Source organism: Dermacentor albipictus, chromosome 2 (genome assembly GCF_038994185.2).
Source record: "Dermacentor albipictus isolate Rhodes 1998 colony chromosome 2, USDA_Dalb.pri_finalv2, whole genome shotgun sequence".
NCBI classification, from domain to species: Eukaryota; Metazoa; Arthropoda; class Arachnida; order Ixodida; family Ixodidae; genus Dermacentor; species Dermacentor albipictus.
The window spans coordinates 143,733,130-143,742,045 of NC_091822.1; the positions used below are offsets into that span (position 1 = coordinate 143,733,130).

The 8,916-nt window shown below is 50.9% G+C and overlaps 1 protein-coding gene across 1 annotated transcript in view; it reads right to left on the reverse strand.

Annotated features, from left to right (window-relative positions):
* LOC135904640 (uncharacterized) overlaps positions 1 to 4,006 on the reverse strand; it is a 66,266-nt gene extending 62,260 nt beyond the window's left edge. Inside the window, exon 1 of the mRNA XM_065435506.1 lies at positions 3,930 to 4,006. The gene's annotated coding sequence lies outside the window, so the exon portion shown is untranslated. The remainder of the gene's footprint in view (positions 1 to 3,929) is intronic.
* Positions 4,007 to 8,916: the final 4,910 nt, after the last annotated feature.

Below are 8,916 nucleotides of genomic sequence, written 5' to 3' on the forward strand. Positions count from 1 at the left end.
TAGCTCAAATCTCGAGCCACGGGGTTGGCGACCTCGTTGCCAGGAATGCTGTGATGAGCAGGCGCCCAGATGATCATGACTGATCTCGTTGGCGGCTTTTGATTGATGATCTTGAGCGTAGTGGTATGAATTCTGCCGCTAGCAAAGTTGCGGCACGCCTGTTGGGAGTAGGTCATTATGACTTCAACCTCTGTTTGGGAGAGTGCGAGGGCTATGGCCGCTTCGTCGGCTTGGAGGGGATTGTTTCGGGTGAGCAAAATGCTGCTCCGATGTTCTTTGCTGACGACTACGGTGGCTGTCGTGGCTGCGCGTCTGGGGTAAGAACCGGCGTCCGTGTAGGCTGTAGAGGGTAAAGTCCCATATCGCTTGTGTGTGTCCAGGGCCCGGGCCTCCCTTCGCTCAGCGTGGTGCACTGGGTGCATGATGCCAGGTAGAGGACGTACGGTGATGTTGCTCCGGATGGCCTGGGGTAAACTCAGTCTGAGGCGATAGATGGCTCAGAGGGGCAGAGAGCCCCAGGCGTAAGAGAACAGACCTCCCCGCTTCCGTAACTGCCAGCCTTGTTCGCTGATTGGATAAGTGTGCCTCGATCAGCTCCTCGGCCGTTTGTGCACACCTAGTCGTAGTAGGCGTTCTGTGGACGTACTGATCGGCAGGCCCATCGCCTGCTTATATGCCTTTCTGATCACAGTGTTGATTTTCTTGATTTCCGTCGCTTTGAGTAGTGTGTAATTGAATAGCGCAAGTTATTCGAGACACGACGAAGGCTTGGACAAGCCGAAGCGAGTCCGCCTCCCCCATGCCTCTTGTCTTGGTTGTTATTCGCCGGATCATGTGGGTAACTTGGGCCGTTGTGTTCTTAAGCTTGTGAATTAATCTTGTATTGGTGCAATCTGACTGGAAAACCATTCCCAATATCCTTACGCTCTGAGATGGAACGATGGTGTCCCTGCAGTTGTATGTTGATGGTGGCCGAGTCGGATGCGTGCTTCTTTCGCGGTGAGACCAGGAGAAGCTCCGACGTTTGGGGGGCGCAGCTGAGGGCGCACGACTTAGCATATATTCGCTCACCACGTCTGCCACTTCCTGCAAGCGGCTCTCCATTTTCCCGATGGACCCTGTGGACGACCAGATGCTAATTTCGTCGGCATATAGGCCATGCCGGATGCCCGGGATGTTATCGAGGAGCGGCGGTAGGCCTATTAGGGCGATATTGAAAAGGAGAGGGGATAACACTGCGCCCTGTGGTGTGCCGCGCCCGCCCAGTAGGAAGGGGTTTGGGGCTTGGTCCCCGACCTTTAGGATGACTTTTCTATGTGAGAGGAAATCCCTGATATAGGAGTAGGTCCTGGCCCCACAGCCAAGCGTGTTTAGCCTTTGTAAGATTGCTGTATGCTTGACGTTATCGAACGCCCCTTTAAGATCTAAGGCGAGGATAGCCGTGGGGGAGTTGCGCGTCGCCGGTACGATCACCTCCTCTTTCAGCTGAAGTAGGATGTCTTGAGTTGAGAGATGTAGACGGAATCCTATCATCGTTGTTTGAAGTTTCCCCGAGTCCTCCAGGAATGGTTGTAGCTGGTTGAGAACGATGTGCTCTAGGAGCTTTCCTACACACGAAGTGAGGGAGATCGGTCGTAGGCGCTCCTGGTGACTTGCCTGGCTTCGGTATCAGACGAACCTCGGCCATTTTGCAGTCCTCGGGAAGGTTTCCTTCCCTCCCTACTTCGTTAAGATGAGTGGTTAGCTCTAGTAGCGAGGGGCTGCCAAGATTTACAAGTGCCTTATTGGTAATTTGGTCGATTCCCGGGGCTGTGTGGCGTCTCAAGCCCATTATCGCCGCTGTTACTTCATGTAGATGAATGTCCTCATCTAGTAGCTCGTTAAGGGTGCCGGTGTAGGGTGGCAGAGGCTCCGATGGCTGTGTGGGAAGTACTGGGCTTTGAGAGTCAAAAGGAGGTCCGCCTCGTTTCCTGGAAATGGGTGAATTACTCGGGCCCTATTGTGGTGAGATACCGTTTTGGTACTCGCCGGGTTGATTAAATACCTGAATAACTTCCACGTCTTGGACGGACTCAGTCTTTCTCTCAAGCTGTTGCCGAGGGATAGCCAATTTTCTCGGCATAGCGTGGTAGCGTATTCCGCAGCCACTTGTGTGAGTAGTTCGATTCGCTTCTTGAGCTTGCGATTTAATCTTTGCCTTTTCCCACGCTTCAGCAGGCTACGCCGGGCTTCCCACATGTGGAGCAAGTGAGCGTCGATGCTCGGAGTGGTGGTGGATGTGTCAAGCATTTTGGTGTGCGCCTTCACATCCTGGTGAAGCTGAGTGATCCAGTACTTAATTGACTGAAGCTTACGAGCAATAAAAACAGTGCTAAACGACAGGACGAGTGAAGGGACACAGACAACTGTGTCTGTGTCCCTTCACTCGTCCTGTCGTTTAGCGCTGTTTTTATTGCTCGTAATCATGAACCAACCAGCCCAAATGCGTACTCTTCTGGCTGAAGCTGTTGGTTCTGTTCGTTTGTAGCTCTTTCTTCTCTTACCTACCGCAGCTTAGTCCAATCTGTGAGCCGAGCAGTTCCTATCCTGGCTTTGTATTCAAGCCCATGGAGAGTGGTGGTTAGCAGCGCGTGGTCGCTGCCTAGGTATTCCTCCAGATTGGTCCAGCAAGCTTGGGGAATACTTCTGGTGAGGGTTAAGTCGAGATTCGTGTCTCTTTGAACACTTGTGCCGAGCCTCGTGCTATTCCTGGGATCATTGACAAGTGTGAGATCCATTTCCTCAATAACTTTGTGAAGCAGGTTTCCCCTGGGGTTGGTGTACGTATAACCCCAGAGGCGGTGGGCTGCATTAACGTCGCCCACGATTAGAAGCGTATCGTTGCCTGCTGCGTGCGTGGCTTGCTCCAAACCCTGAACTCCGATGGCGCGCTTTTCGGCCGACAGTAGACGTTTAGAACAAACATGGGAGACCCTTCTTTGTTGCCTGTGGGATAATTTCGAGCAGAATGGCAAGCGGTTCGGATTGCTGGAGATGGTTTTGAACGGCCACTAGCTTCTTACTGACCAGGGCGTGAAGGCTGTCACCTGTATCGGTGCCATACGGGACGTATCCGAGTAAGCGGACGTGTGTGTTCGTTTCTTGCAGTGCGATGATTTCAGGTGGTCTTTTTGACGTAGCCATACTTGTTCTTGTAGCCCCGGCAATTCCACTGCCATACCGTGGTTTTGCCTGGGGAGCCCCCGCGCTTACTGCACATATGTTGAGGAGGAGCCATCTTGGTTATGAAGGGGTGGTGATGCGTGCACAAGATGGGGTTCTGGGGAGCCCAGAGAATCTGGCAAATCTCGTAGGGTCTGATGAGCTGTTTTCTTTGGGCGCCGGCTTTGACGAGCTTCCAGTGCTAGTATGCGTTCCTCTAGTCTCATGATGAGTTCCGCCAACTGAGTGTTAGAGTGTTGTTGTTGAGTTGCGAATTGTTGTTGTGCCACTGACTGTTGTATAGCTGTGAGTTGTTGCGGCGTAGTAGCTTGTGTCTGAAGGCTCTGAACCACCTTTGCTACTACATTTTCTACCTTCTGGAGAGTGGCATATTGGACGGGTATGACTCCCTGCGGCGCAGTGGGCTGCGCGGTTGCTCGTTGCGGTGTCGGATTTGAAGTGTCTGTGTGAGCTGGCTGTTCTTCCCGTTTCCGCTTCTCCGGGGGTGAGATTGAAGTGTTTTGTGTAGGGGTAGTGCTATTTCTTCCAAGCAATTCATCGTGAAAGTGCTGCGAATTCTGCGTGTACGCTTGCGGTTTCTGCTTTGAGTGTTGCTTTCTCTTCAGTGAGACGCCTAATCTGAGCGTGTGCCTGTGCCAGCTCTGTGTCAAAAGCTAGGGGGGGGGGGGGAGACGAGCTTTGGGAGAAACAACCTGTGCCCAGCTCACCTGCTGCGTGATTTGCGCTGCTCCCTTGCCTCCCCTCCAGCCGCTTGCGGAACGACTACGGCTGGAGGTCCTGCCATGAGATCCGTCGTCGCGATGAGGTCCTGCGCCTGGAACCGGAACGTGAACGCGGCCTGGAACTGCTCCTCTCCTGAACAGCTCCGCGTCGTTTTGGGGACCGCGACTTGCGGGATGCTGAGCGCTCGCCACGTCGGCTCGGAGACGAGGAGCCTACTCTCTGGGTTTGCTGCGGTTTCCGGCGGTTGACGGCCGGCAGGAACCTGTTGGGGCAGGTTTTCGCTGCCGTCGGGTGATTCGCGCCGCACAGAGAGCACCGAGGGGGGCACTCGTGCTGCTCCGTTGTTAGCGAAGTGCCGCACTCCCTGCACTTGGCTGTGGCGGGGGGCAGCGGTCAGACGTCCTCTCTGTGTCCTGTCTCGTTGCAGGTTCGACAATGTGGCACGGTTCTCTTGTTGAGGTAGCACCGCAGAAGAAGGCCGGAAAATTCGATGTAATATGTGGTTCTGTTTTTCCCAGGAATGTGATCACCATGGCGGTGGATCCGGAGGTGAAGCATGCAGGCGTTATGCACTCCCCATACGTGGGCCGATCCCACAAATTCTGCAATACCGGGCCGACCCACTGTGGAGGTGAAGCAGGCGTTAAGCACTCCCCATACGTAGCCAATCCCGCAGATTGTGCAACCCCCGGCGGACGTGAAGCAGGCGTTAAGCACTCCCCTAATACGTGGGTCGATCCAACAAATTCTGCAATACCGAGCCGACCCGATGTGGAGGTGAAGCAGGCGTTAAGCACTCCCCACACGTAGCCAGTCCCGCAGATTGTGCAACATCCGACCGGCCCGCGGCGGACGTGAAGCAGACGTTAAGCATTCCCCCAATACGTGGGCCGATCCCGCAGATCGTGCAATATCGGAGCGACCCGCGGTGGAGGTGAAGCAGACGTTAAGCCCTCCCCATACGTGGGATGATCTCGCAGATTGTGCAATATCGGGCCGACCAGCGGCGGAGGTGAAGCAGACGTTAAGCATCCCCCAAATACGTGGGCCGATCCCGCAGATTGTGCAATATCGGACCGACACGCGGCGGAGGTGAATCAGACGTTAAGCACTCCCCATACGTGGGCTGATCCCGCAGATTGTGCAATACCGGGCCCACCCGCTGCAGAGGGGAAGCAAGCGTTAAGTACTCCCCAAATATATGAGCCGATCCCGCAGATTGTGCAATACCGGGGCGACCCGCGGCAGGCGTGGAGCAAGCGTTAAGCACTCCCCTAATACGTGGGCCAATTCGGCAGATTGTGCAATACCAGGCGTACGCGCGGCAGAGGTGAAGCAAGCGTTAAGCACTCCCCTAATACGTGGGCTGATCCCGCAGATTGTGCAATTTCTGACCGACCTTCGGCCGAGGTGAAGTAGACGTTAAACGGCCCCTGAAATGGTTCGGACAAATTTTGTAGACGCCTAGAGTACAGCCTAAGTAGAACATTCGCACCACAATTTCAATGAAGCGTTACGTATTAATGGAGCTACAAGCGACTACAAGTTACCCTTCTCCCTAGTCATGCTTTTCTCCCTCGTTCGCCGAGAGATTGCGGCTAAGCTCCGCCTTCACTGGTTCTGCGTCACGATGCGACATCACATCATCCACTTCCGGTTGTTTTGCAGCCCGCCCTCGCCCGCGCGACACCTCTGCGCTAGCCGCTTGGCCATCGACCCCGAGCGAGAGCTATCGAAGCAGCGTGCGTTGCGAGCATTCTGTCGTAGCGCCGACACATCAGTTAGCTGATGTGTCGGCGTTCAGCTAGTGCGTGAATCAGACACTAGCTGAACGTTTCGACGGAACGGTGGAGGCATAAACTCAAGCTGATGAAGGAACTTTAGCGTAGACGTACGTGAGCTGCCTGATCGGTCTCCACGGTCCAGCCACCCATTGGCCCAGAGCTTAACCAGCAATATAAAGAGCTAATATGGCTCTAACCAAGAGTAAAACATGTTAAACATTTAGAAAAACAACGTGTTAACGATTAAACTCCTGCGAAAAATTTACACCAGCAGCAAAGAATACATTTTGTTACTGCTACTATGTGTGGTTGAGCTCTGTGCCACCAGGTGGCTGCACCGTGCAGACCATTCACATTTGTGCTTCTGGTAATCCCCTGAAATGACACGCAAAGGGAAACGGCCAGGCCCTGTCCCCTTGCGCTTGCGTTTACCCTAATACCGGACTCGCAAAACGCTATTGCGTTAGTAATCTTCCGGTATAAAGTGACTGCCGCAATCGCGCAAATCCTGGCGCCGATCGGACAGCGGCAGTCCGATGCGCTGCAAGCCAGTCCGCTCGTCTACTGGCTTGCAGATGGACACGATGTTGCAGATTGACATATTGCCAGTCGCTACGTCTGCAGTCCACAACGCAAAAAAGTCGAATCACAGCGCTCGGGAAAAGACAAACCGACACTGGCGGCGGAGCTCTCGTCAAAGACGGAGCACGTTGTAACACAAGCAGACGACAATTGCTGTGTGCCGGAAGTGCTTAAGTGTACTGAAAAAAATGTTCTTGTGCATTCTCTTTATGTTACTTTCTTTTTATAAAAACAAATTACTAACATTCCAACTATTACGAACATCATTTGTTTACTATAAAGTTGGAAGAATCATCGACCATGCGCCCTGGTCAGCCAATCGGACAGCTCACCCCACTGGCCTCATATGGGTGATTTCCGTCAGATGGGTAGGGGCGGCTTAAAATTCCGCCGAGCAGTGTGTTGCGATCGGCAGCGATGTGCATTTTTAGAACCTTATAATAAATTACAGGCTTTACGCGGAGCACTTAGACGTGCCAATTAATGATCAGGAGGACCTGCTCTAACGACTCGGTACATTTGTAGAATCCAAATCGTTTCAAGGTCCCTTTAATCCTTACTTTTATTTTTTTTCTCTTCCTAAAAACTTCTATAGCTACCGTGACCTTGTACCACTACTTATGCTTGTTACAGATCTGTTCGTACCAATATCTTCCCTGCTTTTAATCCGAAGCATTCTCTGCAAACCTCAGGCGTTTTGAGAGTGTAACCTCAGGCGTTTTGAGGCGTTTTGAGACTGTATATCTAGCCTCCCGATGCCTGCCGGGCTGGTGGCGCCTACCGACTTGAGTTGCTGGATACATGCTCATGTTCACGTTGCCGGCGTGTCCTCGGCATCGTCGTCACTCTCGCCTTTGGATCTCGCGTGCGCCGAGTTAGCTGGCGCGCGTAAGAAGATCCAGGCCATGTCGGTTGCCGAACACCGGGTGGTCAACAATAATACAGTCTTACACCAATCATGGTCATCCTCATCATTATCATCATATATGTCCACTGCAGGACGAAAGCCTTCAGCCACCCCTTTCAATTAGCACTTCTTTCTTGTGTCAATTGACTGCCATCCTGTGCATATGAATACCTCATTTCATAACGCAACCTAATTCTCTGCTGCCCGGGACTCTGTTTCCCATTTCTCTGCATGTGAAAGGGTCAATGTGACGTCTATGTGCGTATGTACCAGCTCTCAAAGAACGCAGTAACACATTGCTCTATATGAAACTGGCATAATCAATGCTGTTGATTGAATGATTAGCGAAAATGAATGGTCTATACTAATCGTTCTTCATGTTGCCGTGGACAAGAATGAGCGGCATGCTTTTGGGATGGTGCACACCCTCTTGAGACCTGCGAAGCCCTCGCTCTGCAAGTTACTCCTCATTATTGAGTTATACGTTGCGAATATGAAAAATCCATGTTTTCCTTAAACTTATGGTTAGATGCTGATAAACGCATCTCAATATACGGGATCGAGTGCAACCATTTTTTATGATGTTTGTCCTAGCGGAAACATTTCAAAAATGAAGATGAAACGTAGACTGCTATGTCAATGCTACATCTTAAGATTTTCTGTCAACTCATGGCATTTGAAACGCATGCCTTGTTACAGCGTGCTCCTTGTCATCTGTGACAACGCTACTGTCTAGATCAAATTAGTGCCCGTTTTCCGGAAAGACGATTGCAAGGGTGCTGCTATGCCTCTTCTGTATAATTCTGCACGAAAATTGCGAAAACGAAATAAATATCACAGTGCTTTGTGGTGGAACAAGACTTGGAATCAGGCGTTAAAATGCATTAGAGGAGATTTTTAAGTGGGTGTCAACCGATACTTCACTCATTTCTTCTAGGCGTGGTAGAAACGGTGAAACGCAGGTATTTTACTTGTTGGGGAGCATTCATGCAGGGATGAAAGTGCCAAATATTAATTTTCAGAAAAAAAAATAAATATCAGAGTACCTGCATCAGTATTTATTGAAGAACCTATACTGTAACGAAAAAGAACCGCAGGCTTTCCAGGCGCATCGCCAGCATATAAGATGAGGACAGTTGAAAGTGCTGCAGTTGAACTGTCGTTCTATATTTTCAGCTTCAACAGATTTATCTTGCCTATCTATTCAATTCAATCCAGATATCTTACTTCTTCAAGAAACGTGGCTTTCACCAGAGAAAAATTTTCATTTAAAAGGTTTTCGGTCCTTCCGATTAGATAGAGACTCGCGAGGTGGAGGATTAATGATACTTGTTTCCAGTAAAATTTGTCACAAGGCAAAAATTTCTTTTCAAATCATGGACTGCGACTGTGAAATTTTGGCCATAGATTTATGTCTCCCAGGATACCATCCATTTTCAATTATAAATGCTTATTTCCCCAGCGGTGTGCAAAGTACGCGTCAACTTGATAGGGCTGTGGCTGCATGCAGAAAAGAAATTTTATTTGTAGGGCATTTTAATTCACATCACGTGTCGTGGGGACAAAAAACAGATTTGTGTGGTAAGCGACTTTGGGAGTGGACTATTGATAGTCACTGTTGAAAACCAGGAAGCGGAGCCGAAGTAGAGAACGTCTTCTTTATTCTACGCTTGCAAAAACAACTAAAAAAATGCAGGC